At 45.7% G+C, this 13,342-nt stretch overlaps 1 non-coding gene across 1 annotated transcript; it reads right to left on the bottom strand.

Annotated features, from left to right (window-relative positions):
* Positions 1-1,585: 1,585 nt before the first annotated feature.
* TRNAG-GCC (transfer RNA glycine (anticodon GCC)) lies at positions 1,586-1,658 on the bottom strand. Its single transcript has one exon. It is a non-coding gene; the product is annotated as a tRNA-Gly (tRNA).
* Between the last annotated feature and the right edge of the window lie 11,684 nt (positions 1,659-13,342).

Here is a 13,342-nt window from a genome sequence, read left to right as displayed (position 1 = left end):
TGACGTCAGTCATAAAAAACAAAGACCGACTGAGGAACTGTCCCAGAGTAAAGGAGATTAAAGAGACAGGACACACACAAAAAAAATAAAAATAAAAAATAAAAAGAAAAGAGACAGGACAGTCCTCTCTTGTTTGCCCCTCCTGCTGCTCCTGGATTCTGGCACTTTTCCAAAGAGAGATGGGCCTGAGACTGTGGTCAGGTGTCCTGGTCCTGGTGGTCCCTTTTCTCCAGGCCCCAGGTATCATCCACAGCAGCTTTGAGCATCCCAGTGCTCTTTAGGACAAGCACCTTCCTCATCCGTGCAAAACGTGAGATTAAGGGCCAAGGGCTGAGTCATAGCAAACTGAGATTCTAGCAGTTCCAGAGTTAATCTCAACAGTCGCTTTATTTTCCTTGCAATCCATTTTTACAATAGGAAATGTGCTTTTAGCTAATTTCCTAATTTTAAGGAAATTTGTAAAGTCCTTTTCTTTAAAAAAAAATACATTTATCTTTGGTGTGCTGGGTCCTCCTGCCGCCTGTGGGCTTTCTCTCGTGGAAGCAGGGGCTACTCTCTAATTGCTGTGTGTAGGCTTCTCATTGCAGTAGCTTCTCATTGCGGTTCGTGGTCTCCAGAGGGCAGGCTCAGTAGTTGTGGGTACGGGCTTCGTTGTCCTGTGACATGTGGGATCTTCCCGGACCCAGGGATCGAACCAGTGTCCCCTGCATTGCAAGGCAGATTCTTAACCACTGAACCACGAGGGAAGCCTGGTAAAGTCCTTGCACAAAGATTAAGTGGAATAGAGTTAGGTCAGTAATGTCCTGGGAAAGATTGAAGGCGGGAGGAGAAGGGGGTGACAGAGGATGAGATGGTTGGATGGCATCACCGACTCAATGGACATGAGTTTGAGTAAGCTCTGGGAGTCGGTGATGGACAGGGAGGCCTGGCGTGCTGCAGTCCATGGGGTCGCAAAGAATCGGACACGACTGAGCAACTGAACTGAACTGAGTAATGTCCTGGTGAAAAATTATCACTAGAACTCGTGAATAAGTCAACTTCTCATGACTTTAAGTTGTTATGATTTTAACAAACACGTTTTTTTCCCCCCACAAACATTTTGACAAGTGTAGTTTCAAAGAGCAAACCTGTGTCAGGATTTCAAGTCTACTGTCCTTGAAACTATAAAAATCAAATCTCTCAGTATTACCAGAAATTTGTTTGGCCTTCTTAACAAAGAGCTTTAGGCAGAAACTCGACTTTATGACAAGGAAGAAATAGGTGTAGTTTTTATTTTAATTGATATAAACTGTTGTGTCAGTATTTCCCTAATATTTTCCTTCTTTCTTTGACAAGTCATCACAGTTAAGTCAGGACTTGTCTTTCCAAGCACCTGGTCAGTCTTCTTCATTCTTTAAAGTTTCTTCACTAGCTACTAAATGAGGCTGGGGGCTGCTGTTTCCAATATGTTTTCTATTGTTGTTTGGTCGCTAAGACGTGTCCGACTCTATGTGACCCCATGGACTATAGCCCACCAGGCTCCTCTGTCCATGGGATTCTCCAGGCAAGAATACCGGAGTGGATTGCCATTTCCTTCTCAGGGGATCTTCCTGACCCAGGAATTGAACCTGGGTCTTCTGCATTGGCAGGCAGATTCTTTACCACTAAGCCACCAGGAAAGCCAATATGTTTTCTAGCCAAGGCTAAATTGAAGAAGACAGATTTATGGATTCCTATTTTCACAGGTGATTTGTCCTGAGGCTGGACGGCAGCCCCAAGTCCCAGTTCCTCCCCCACCCCATCAAACTACCTACTTCCCTTCCAGGGACCCTGCTAATGGCCCATCCCCACCAGACCTGCAGCTCATACTTGGAAGAATTGCTTGGGAAATTTCTGTGTTTTTCCAAATTTCAAATTTCGAGGAAAACCAGTGGAGAAGTTAGGAAAACAAGAAAAAAACTATTATTCTCCTTTGAGAATGAAAACTTTACAAGTAGCACAGAGATGTTACTGATCTGAAGGAATCCACTGGAGTGCAATGGAACATGAGTGCAGGAGACGCTGACACACAGAATCCAAGGTTAAGGGTGATAGTTTTGGAAACCACGACAGGAACACCCAGAAGAAAAGCAACGATGATTAACCAGCTAATCTTCCAAGCTATAGCTATAGCCATGTTGTAAGTGTGTGTCTGTGACCTGCCTGTCTCTAATGGTGAGTGATTGTTGCAAATAAAATAATAACTAATACATTTTGTTAATTTATTAATACATTTTGTGCACTGTATGCTTTCCACAAACCTTATGAATGGTGCTCCAAGAAATAATAAATTTTGGAAGCAAAACACGTTTTAAAAAGAGCGATTTCAACGTATGATTCTGACTAGTGCTGTTAACTGTTAATGTCTCACTGGGAGATCTGAATGTTACATTATAATACACCATGATGTTTGCTGGTGTTTATTTTAAAGTTTTTTTTTATTGGACCATTTTTAAAGTCTTCGTTGAATTTGTTACAATATTGCTTCTGTTTTATGTGTTTTGGCCAGAGGCATGCGGGCTCTTAGCTCCCCAGCCAGGGATCAAACCTGTTCCCCCTGCATTGGAAGGAGAAGCTCCAACCATTGGACACCAGGGCGTCCTGCTGGTGTTTTCTAGTGTTTGAATATCTGCTATAGACTCTAGTTTTCATAAATGCAACTAAAATTAATATTTCTTCCTGTACAATTTTTTAGATATCCATGAGTAAAGAATATAATTAATTTTAGAAATAATTAAAGAATAACTTGGACTTCCCTGGTGGCTCAAATGGTAAAGAATCTGCCTGCAGTACAGGAGACCCAGGTTCCATCCCCGGGTCAGGAAGATCCCCCAGAGAAAGGCATGGCAACCCACTCCAGTACTCCTGCCTGGAGAATTCCATGGACAGAGGAACCTGATGGGCTGCAGTCCATGGGGTCACAAAGAGCAACTAACATGACTGAGGCACTAACAAACAATAGCTTATGATTTGGGGCATTACTGAAAATTCCTCAAAATTCTAACTTTTGTTCCTGAACCCTAAAGATAATACCTGTTGATAAACTATTGGGCATAATACCTTAACAGCGCTGGAACCTGCCAGGTGGTTTCCGCTAATTTATTGCCCAGGGTTTTCCATTAAATAGTCAATCAAACCAGGTTTCTAAGGATTTCCTCTTAAAAAATTGTCCTTTTTGCTTTTCACCAAATTTTTTTTGCCACATTTTTTTTAAGCCACTTCATTGAGGAGTGATTGATATGTACACATTAAATGCACGCAGTTTAATGAGTCTGGGGACAAGTGTCAGCCGGGAACCCAGCCCTACTATCAAGAGCGCAGATATCCATCACCTCCTAAAGTTTCCTTTGTCCATTACTATCATTATTAGCACATGCACCATAAGTGTTACCATCTTAGGAAAATTTTAAGTGTAAAATATAGAGTTATTGGGACTTCACTGGAAGTCTAGCAGTTAGGACTGGGTTTAATCCCTCGTGGAGGAACTAAGATCCCACATGCCAAAAATTTTTTTTAAAATGCAGAATGATTAGCGATAGACACTAGACTGTAGAGGAGATCCCAGAGCTCACTCATCTTGCATCTTTACACCCGTTGACCATCCTCTCCCCATATCACCCTTCCTTGGCCCATGGCAACCACCATTCTACTCTCTACCTCTATAAATTTGGTTAATTGTAAAAAACTAACCTACAACATCTAAAACTAACTAACCTTCTATGACAGAGGATGAAGTGGTTGGATGGCATCACCGACTTGATGTACACGAGTTTGAACAAGCTCCGGGAGTTGGTGACGGACAGGGAAGCCTGAAGTGCTGCTGTCCATGGGGTCGCAAAGAGTCGGACATGAGTAATGACCTAACAGCAGCAGCAGATTCTACATATAAATGAGACAATATAGTATTTGTCTTTCTGTGTCTGGCTTATCTCACTTAGTATCATGTCCTCTAGGTCTAGGCATGTTGTCACACATTTGCCAAACTTTTCAAAATGCCTTTGACAAAGCTACTTTCCCAGGAGCCCTTTCTTCTCATGCCCATGTGTCCCTGTGCTGTGGGTGGCCAGTGGCCAGGGGAGTTGTGGTCCCATGGGCAGCAGCATGGATATGGTGTCTGGTGGCTTCTCAAGGGTGCACAGTGGTTCTCACAATTGTAACCATCTTCAGTAATTGGTTCCCTGTGACTTTTTAATCTTCCAGGGCTTCTCTCCAGGGCAGGAGAGTTTTGCTGAAGGCTGAATAAAGTCAAATGTATTTATAGTTCCCCAGTTTCCTCTGATCCATGCGGGAAAGGAGAAAATCTAGAAATATGGGTTACAACGACAGTGGCAAAAAAGGAGATTCTGCATAAAGCTCTAGTATCATAATTTGGGGGACCCCTTTCTTCCAAAAGTCCCAGCCCCAGCCTTATGGAGGGATGCCTTCAACGCCTGCTGGAGTCTTTTGTCACTGACTGGTAGAAGGTGCAGGGAAGGTGTTACGGATTCTGTGAAGATGCCTCAGGATGGATGCTCTGTACTCTAAGCCGTGAGTGTTAATCACTCAGTCACGTCCAACTCTTTGAGATCCCATGGACCGTAGCCCGCCAGGCTCCTCTGTCCATGGCATTCTCTAGTCAAGAATACTGGAGTGGGTAGCCATCCCCTTCTCTAGGGGATCTTCCCAACCCAGAGATCGAACCCAAGTCTCCCGCATTGCAGGTCGATTCTTGACCATCTTAGCCACCAAGGAAGCCCACTCTAAGCATGGGTCCTGCCATCCTGATGATGCCTTATCTTCCACACCTGTAACCAGTTGCTGGGTCCTGGGAGGGCTGCTGCTCTGGCGACTGGCTACCTGCTGAGCCTGCCTTGCTCTGCTGGACTGGAACACTGCATCACTGGGAACTGTCTAGCATGGCTTAGGGAAAAGGGGCGATGGACTGAGGGAGCAGAAAAGAATTGACTTGGGGGTAAAAGGCATGATCACTGCAAAGCCAGTTTGGGTGATGGAGGACCTGCAGGATGGGTGTGGCTGTGTGGGCACCAACAGTACCTGCACGTCCTAGGGCAGCGGATCCTGCAGGGTGATGGAAGGTGCGGGGTGGGCAGGGGCTAGTCTTGCCTCTAATAGCTGCTGCATGAGCCCCCGTGGTGCTGAAGTGGGAGTTCCCCCAACCCCCCACCAGGGAGCTCTGACAGTGGCAGGTAGTGAAACGCTGATAGCTGAGCCTGGGGATTGGCCAGGCAGGCACGTGTGAAAGAGCCAGGAGAAGGGGGCCTCTGTGTGGCTGCTGCTGTTCCTAGTCCATTCCCTGCAGGACAGCTCTGGCTTTCTCACTGTGCCTGAGGTTTCCCAATCTCCATCCCCAAATCTTAGGACCTTTGCTTCTGGGATGAACTCAGTTGTAGAGGAGCAGGCACTGGCTCAGTTCATCAGTGGTGAACCTGCTCTTGTGCATCTTTCTGTTCAATCTGGAGGGAGCAAGAGGGGGTCTTTACTCATGGACACTTTGCCCAACAGACCTTTAATCAGACAGGTTGTTTGCCATAGAGGAATTGGTTTTTTTTTTTTTTTTCAGATCCTACCCCAGCCCTTAGGAGACTGAGAAGAGCTCTGCAAAGGGGTGAGACCCCCAGCCATGAGACTCATGACTTTATGGCAAATAGATGGGGAAAAAATGGAAGCAATGACAGATTTTACTTTCTTGGGCTTCAAAATCACTGCAGATGATGACTGCAGCCATGAAATTAAAAGATGCCTGTTCCTTGGAAGGAAAGCTATGACATACCTAGACAGCATGGTAAAAAGCAGAGATATCACTTTGCTGGCAAAAGTCCCTATAGTCAAAACTATGGTTTTTCCAGTAATCACGTATGGGTGTGAGAGTTGGTCATAAAGAAGGCTGAGCACCGAAAAATTGATGCTTTCAAATTATGGTGCTAGAGAATACTTTTGAAAGTCTCCTGAACTGCAAGGAGAGCAAAGTCCTAAAGGAAATCCTAAAGGAAATAAAGCTGGAATATTTATTGGAAGGACTGATGCTGAAGTTGAAGCTCCAATACTTTGGCCATCTGATGTGAGGAACTGACTCATTAGAAAAGACCCTGATGCTGGGAAAGATTGAGAAAGTGGCAACAGAGGATGGGATGTTTGGATGGCATTATCAACTCAATGGACATGAATCTGAGCAAACTCTGGGAGGTAATGGAGGACAGAGGACCTGGTGTGCTGCAGTCCATGAAGTTGCAATGAGTTGGACAGGACTTAGTGAGTAAACAACAAAATGAGACTTACTTTCTCCTTTGAACTTTTTGGGATTGGGGAAGATTTCTTCAAAGTCTAATAAGAAAATTCCTTAAAAAGGGAAGGCATGTCTTCTACCTCACCCTGTAGAACTCCCTGTAGCCACGTTCTCTCAGGGGGGAAGAGAGAGAGAGGCTCAGGAGCCCTGGGCTCTATCCAAAGCCTTAGCAGAAGTAGATCCACTGATATTGATCAGAACTACTTTCCAAGTGGGAACCAATGGCCAACACAGCAGACCCCTGGCCATCTTGAGCTTTTCTAAACATCCCGCTTATGTCTGCAGGGAGGGCAGGGGTGTTGAAAAAATAAAAACAGTCCAGGATCTGTTCTATCCAGAAGGCAAGGAAGGGAGGTTCTTAAAGAAGCAGCCAAGTTCTCCGTGGGGTGATGGCTGTGGTTGGGTTGGGCCTCTTTGGGTAAATAGACCAGCTGGCTGGTCACCAACTGAGTGCGATGTGGTAGAAACAGGCAACCGTTCTGAAGTCCAGCTTGCCCTGGCCTGAGGCGGGAGTGGGCCTGGCCAGTCCAGCAATGGAGAGACTTCGTCTCAGACATGCTTGGAATAAGTGCACTCAGTCGAGTTCTTTGCCAGGACTCTCGTCTCTCTCCACTCCATCCTTGGATCCTTTTGGCTCCAGAGGTTCCTGCTTTTCTTGGCCGGAGGCCTCAAAGAGAGAGAGAGAGGTGGGGGTTTGTAGGAGTCTTTTGATTATGGGCTCCTGGTTACTGGAATTCAAAAATCTGGCTGTGAATGCTTACTCCTGGCCAACTGTTGGCACCAACTTTATAACAAGGATCAACTTCAACCCTCCACCCGCTTTGAGTCAAATATGGAAAAACTCCATTTGGCAGTGCTTTCCCCTGACATAGCAGCACGAACAGAGACAAACATCCCACGTTTAAAAGGGGGAAATTTTGGAGTCAATCAGGGGTTCTCTTGGACTCTTATTCTGATAAGCAAGACTTTCAACTCTGTCATCACTCCTCATATTTGTGATCAAAAATGACTTCTAGACTAGGAATGCAAATCAGCTCTGAAGCCACAGCTGGAATAAAAGAAAACAGTGTGTTAAAAGTCCTTTTACAAGGCTTCCCAGTGGCTCAGTGGAAAAGAACCCGCTTGCCAATGCAGGAGATGCAGGTTCAATCCCTGGGTCGGGAAGATCCCCTGGAGGAGGAAATGGCAACCCACTCCAGTAAGTCAGAAAGGGAGAGACAAATACCATATGATAACACTTATATGTGGAATCTAAAATATGACACAAATAAACCTATCTATGAAACAGAAACAGACTCACAGACATAGAGAACAGACTGTGGTTGCCATGGGGGAGGGGAGCAGGAAGAGGGATGGACTGGGAGTTTGTAATTAGCAGATGCAAACTATCACATTCAGGATGAATGAACATCAGGATCCTACTGTATAGCACAGGGAACTATATTCCAACCTCCTGGGGTAAGCCATAGTGGAAAAGAATATTGAAAAAATAAGAATGCATATAAAAAAAGAAAAGAAAAGAAACATCCTCCATCCTGCCTTCTCCTTCAGGAATGCATAGAGAAACAAAAGGATAAATAATACTCAGGTCTTATTTTTCATTGTAAATATTTCCAAAACACATAAAAGAAAAACAAACAAACAAACAAAAAAGCCTACATCATCCAACCACTTTCAGGTAATAATTATAAATTTCTCCTTATTTCCTTCTTGTCTTTTTTCTTTGAATCTATGTGTCTAAATATATACATTTTATAAAATTAGGATCATACTTTAGACAAAGGTGTAGCTTGAATTTTTAAATTTAATACTTTAAAGAAATCCAGCCTTTTTCACTAGTTCATTATTTCTGAATATAGGGGAGTCATCTGCTGAAAGACAGAAGTTTCTAGTCCAGGCTTCAGAAGATGACTCTGTGGAATGATGGTGTGGGTGAATCTTTCAGGCACAAGTTTTAGGTGGAACAGAGCACTTCCTCTGTCAACCAGGCCAGCACCGGGGCTGCTGCTCCAAGAGGAAGAAGGCAGAGGCAGGTGTGTTAGAAAGAAAGAGTTCTGTTCTCCTAGGTGTGTGTTCTCCTAGTTCCGTTCTCCAGCGGCTCTAGACCCACGGGACTAGGTCTGGTCTGTAATGATGGAGTCAGCACCTCCCAGCTGAGAGCAAAAGGAGCCTCCCATCTTGGAAGATGTTCCTCACCGACATGGTATTTATTGAGCATCTACTAGGTGCTGGGCTCTGGGGGCTGTACAAATGCCACTCGTCATCCTCCAAACAACCTGACCATGTAAGCATTACGTCCACATTCTACAAAGGCAGAAAGTAAGTCTCTCAGAGATTAACATACCAGTTCATGGTCACACAACTGGTGAATGGTCAGATGAGGACTATAATTGGGTTTCCAGTGTGTAGCAGGATCAAAAAATATAGCCTTTGAAATAAACAAAAGACATGACTTCAAATCACTTTTGTTAAAACACACCTTTCCTCCAGACTCTATAAATGATATGTATTCATTGAAGAAACATTGCTACCAATCTCTTTCTTTTTTTTGGTCCCTCGGTTTAGAAAGTCTCTGCTTATTTGATTTTCCTTTCTTGGATTTTTTTTTTTTTTGAAGATATTTTTTTTTGATGTGTACCATTTTTAAAGTCTCTATTGAATTTGTTACAATGTTGCTTCTGATTAAGGTTTTGTTTTTCTAGCCATGAAGTATGTGGGATCTTAGTGCCCTAGCCAGGGATCAAACTTATGTCCCCTGCATTGGAAGGCAGATTTTTAACCACTGGAACACCACAGAAGTCCCCAGGATTATCTATCTTAAGGTCAGTTGATCACCTTAGTTCTACTGTGCTGAGTAACATGTCTTAGTGATTGGTTACAGGCATCAGGATGTGAAGACCATTGGAGGGGCCATTATTCTACCTACTACAATACCAAGTGGATTTAGGTCAGGATTTTGCTTATTCAGCCATCTACTGCTGTCCTTACCTTGCATTTATGGAGCTGTATGTTCCAGTGCTATGCAGGGAGATGGAGGGTGTCAGGGATGTTCAATGCATAGCCTGGTAGGAGACAAGATTGAACAAGTGCACACAATCTGACATGTGGGTGTGCAAAGGCTGTTGTGAGGCACAGAACAGGAGTGTCCCACCAGATTGGAGAAAGAGAAGGCAGCTGGCCTGAGATTTAAGGGGGTGGGACAGGGCTGGGGATCCGTGCAGCGAAAACAGAGTTTGCAAGGACCTGGGGGCATGGTAGTTAAGATCGTCTACATTGCTGGAGCAAAAGGTACTACTCCACGCTCTGCCTGTGTTGTCCTTGAGGAGGGGGCCGGAGATGTACAGGTAAAAACGGGCAGATCTCAGGGGACCTTGGGTGCAGTTAAGGTGCTGGACTTCACGCTGTAGCCATGAGTAAGCCACTGAAGGATTTCTGAACAGAGGAGCAGAGGTGCCAATGTGCTGGCAAGGTATGGTTACATTTCAGGGATTCTTCCGTGCATGCTTGGGGCTTCCTTGGGTTTCTCCTGGGGACCACACACGCTCTACCTGTTTCTAAAATGAGCACAGTGCAGCCCTTTAAGACCCTCTTAACCCACCTTCTGGAGCATCCCAGGTGGTGCTAGTGGTAAAGAACTTGCCTGCCAACGCAGGAGATATAAGAGATGTGGATTCGATCCCTAAATTGGGAAGATGGCCTGGAGAAGGAAATGGCAACCCACTCCAGTACCCTTTCCTGGAAAATCACATGGACAGAGGAGCCTGGCAAGCTATGGTCCATGGGGCTGCAAAGAGGTGGACATGAATGAGGGACTGAGCACAACCCACCCTCTGGGCTAACCCTGGTGCCTGCTGTTGCTAAGGCTGCTGCAAGGTCCTCAAAGGTGACTCTGCAGAATCTCTTCCCATATTATGGCCAGGACGAGGCTCTGATTACCTCCCTGCTTGCCATGTCTTCCCCCACCTCCCCCCCACCCCACAGAGGCCATCTTCATTAAGGTCCTAATTAGGACAGCATCAATGAGCTGTAAATGCATCTGTAGGAGATGATCACTTGTCTCAGCAGATTTGTGTTTCTCTGAGAGCAGGAGCAGAAGTGATGATGGAGCAGCTGTGGGATGGGGCAAAAGCACCGGTGTTAGTCAGAAAATCTGCCTGTGAATCCCAGCTCTGCCACTGAACAGCATCTGACAGTAAGCAAGTCACAGAAATTCAGTTGTAATTCAATTCCATAATCTTTAGACTAGGGGATTTATTAGCCCGTCAGGCCCCTCTGTTAATGGAATTCTCCAAGCAAGAATACTGGAGTGGGTAGCCATTTCCTTCTCCAGGGGATCTTCCCGACCCAGGGATTGAACCCACATCTCCTGTGTTGAAGGCAGACTCTTTACTGTCTGAGCCACCAGGGTAGCCCTGTATTTGCCAGGGTAGGCTAACTGCTGTAACCAATGTTTACCTAGTAGTTTAACTTGATAAAAGTTTATGAATTACTCATATAATAGCCACGCAGGTGTTCTGCTTAGCTCTCCTCCACCTTGTGACTCAGGGACTCAGCCAGCCTCCACATTATGGCTCCCTCAACCCCTCCATCCTGCAGCCCTTGGCATCCTCCTTATCTGGTCAACAGATGGGGGAAGGAGAGAGAGTGTTTGGGTTTGTGTGGTTTCATGGGCCAGTCTGGGAAGTGATCCACATCCTTTTTGTCTACATTCCACTGGGCAGAAACTGGTCACATGACTGTATCCACATAATTGCAAGGGAAGCTGGGAAATGTAGTCCAGTTGTGTGTCCAGGATGAGAAGGAAATGGTTCACTGCACACTGGGTCAGTCTTTCCCACCATCTGACTCTATGGGCAAAATGTTTTCCAGAGTTAAATTGCTGATAGTTCAGTGCCTCTAGCAGTGCCTTGGACAGGTAAGGGTTGAATGCGGGGTGTTTTTTTTTCAATGAATGTTTATTGGAGTATAGTTGCTTTACAATGTTGTGTTAATTTGTGCTATAGTATACACTACTGTATAGTGAATTAGCTCTATGTATACATACACTGGGGCTTCCCTGGTGGCTCAGTGGTAAAGAATCCACCTGCCAATGCAGAAGACACAGATTCAATTCCTGGGTCAGGAAACTCCCCTGGAGAAGGAAACGGCAATCCACTCCAGTATTCTTGCCTGGGAAACCCATGGGCAGAGGAGCCTGGTGGGCTACAATCCACAGGGTTGCACAGAGTCAGACACGACTGAAGTGACTTAGCATGCACCCCTGCATAAGTAGTGTATATACGTCAATCCCAACCTCCCATGTCATCCTCTTCCTCCACACTGTTACCTCCTGGCTGTCCATACGTCTGTGTCTCTATTTTTGCTTTGCAAATAAGATCATCTGTACCATTTTTCTAGATTCTGCATACATGCGTTAATGTATGCTATTTGTTTTTTTGCATGTGGTTTTTGTGCCTGGGAAATTGTGTCTCTGAAGAAAACAAACACCCCAGGAAGGAAATGTAAATTGCGGGTTGTGAGAGCTCTCCTCCTTCATGGTTTCTTTAAATGTACCAGGAAACAAGATTCAGTAAGAAACAGTCCATTAGCAGCAGTAAAACATTCTTCAAAGGAAAACTGCATTAGCCTTGGCACCCTTAGGACAGAGATGCTGTCTGCCAGGAGATGCTTCTTCCTGTCTGCTCTGATGGGGTCAGAGTCCCTAGGCTTCTTCAGCTTCCTTTGCTGCTGCTTCTTCAATGACTTGCCCCCTTCCCCATCCTCAGACCGTCCCCCCCCACCCACACTACTTCCCCTCATGGAGGATTAATAGGGGCTGACTCAGGAGTGATACACAGGAGATGGGTGGGTTACACTGGACCAAATAATTTAGAGGAATAAACAAGGCAACCTCAGTCATCAATGGCTCAGCAGGTAAGGAATCTGCCTGCAATGCAGGAAACACAGGAGACAATGGTTCAATCCCTGGGTCGGGAAGATATCCTGGAGAAGGAAATGGCAACCCACTCCAGTATTCTTGCCTGAAAAACCCCATGGACAGAGGAGCCTGGCGGGCTACAGTCCATGGTGTCACAAAGAGTTGGATACAACTGAGCAACTAAGCACACAATCATCAAAAGGAGAATGAAGTGGGGTTTGGCCTAAGAGAAAGGTCCAGACTAATTCAGACGCTTGTGCAAGGGAATATGTACATCACTTGAACAGAAAGCAGAGGGACCGCTCATGCTAACGTTTTATAATGAAGTAAGACTGTTTTTCCCAAGTGTTAGGGCCCTGATGCCTTTCCAACCCCCCATCCCGCTCAGCTCCCACTTCAGGATGGAAACTTAATTGGGAATGAAGGACCTTCCATCTCCCTTCCTGCATAGTTTATAACTGCAGGTTTTATTAGGGCAAGGAGTTATTTTCTTAAGACATAATGCGGAGATTGTGTCTTCTCCCTTTCTCCAGTTCAAGCCCTGCCTTGGAAAGAGCAGCAAGAAGCAACTATGAAGTGAGCCTGCTGCTTTTATAGCCACCTCCGGGGGACAGACGTGTCTCCATCAAGTGTCTGGTTGTTGAGAGCTGCAGCGAGCTCTGTAATGACCCCTGTGATCCAAAGGCTGGGGGCTAGCTGGGAGGGGCCTTCTTAGGATGGCTTGGGAAGCAAGTCCATCTCTGAAGATGCCCAAGAAGAAGCCATCCAAAGAGAACTGCTGAGCTGTGTGTGTGAGGGCTGTGGGGCAGGCTGTAGAGAGATGAATGTGGGTCGTTTGAAAGAAAGCACATGATAAGTTAAAGTGAAATGATGCTTGTGGCTCAGGACTCAAGAGCTTTTATCCAGCCATGAGCTATTCTTGCTCTGCTGGGGGTTGGTGGAGGGCTGGAGGCTGCTTCTGCTTTAGAGGGAGGATGTGAAAGAGAAGAGAGGATACTGGTCGGTGGCTCAGGGGGCAGACTGGAGGTTAAGGCTCACTCCACCCAGGAGCCAGAGGAGAGCGGAGGAGGAGGAGCTGAAGAAAGAGCCTGGTGGTGAGTAGAGAACCCAGGACTCAGGATCCC

Source organism: Giraffa tippelskirchi, chromosome 4 (assembly GCF_054371585.1).
Source record: "Giraffa tippelskirchi isolate mGirTip1 chromosome 4, T2T-mGirTip1v1.2.pri, whole genome shotgun sequence".
NCBI classification, from domain to species: domain Eukaryota; kingdom Metazoa; phylum Chordata; class Mammalia; order Artiodactyla; family Giraffidae; genus Giraffa; species Giraffa tippelskirchi.
This window is presented reverse-complemented; position numbering and strand designations above follow the sequence as displayed.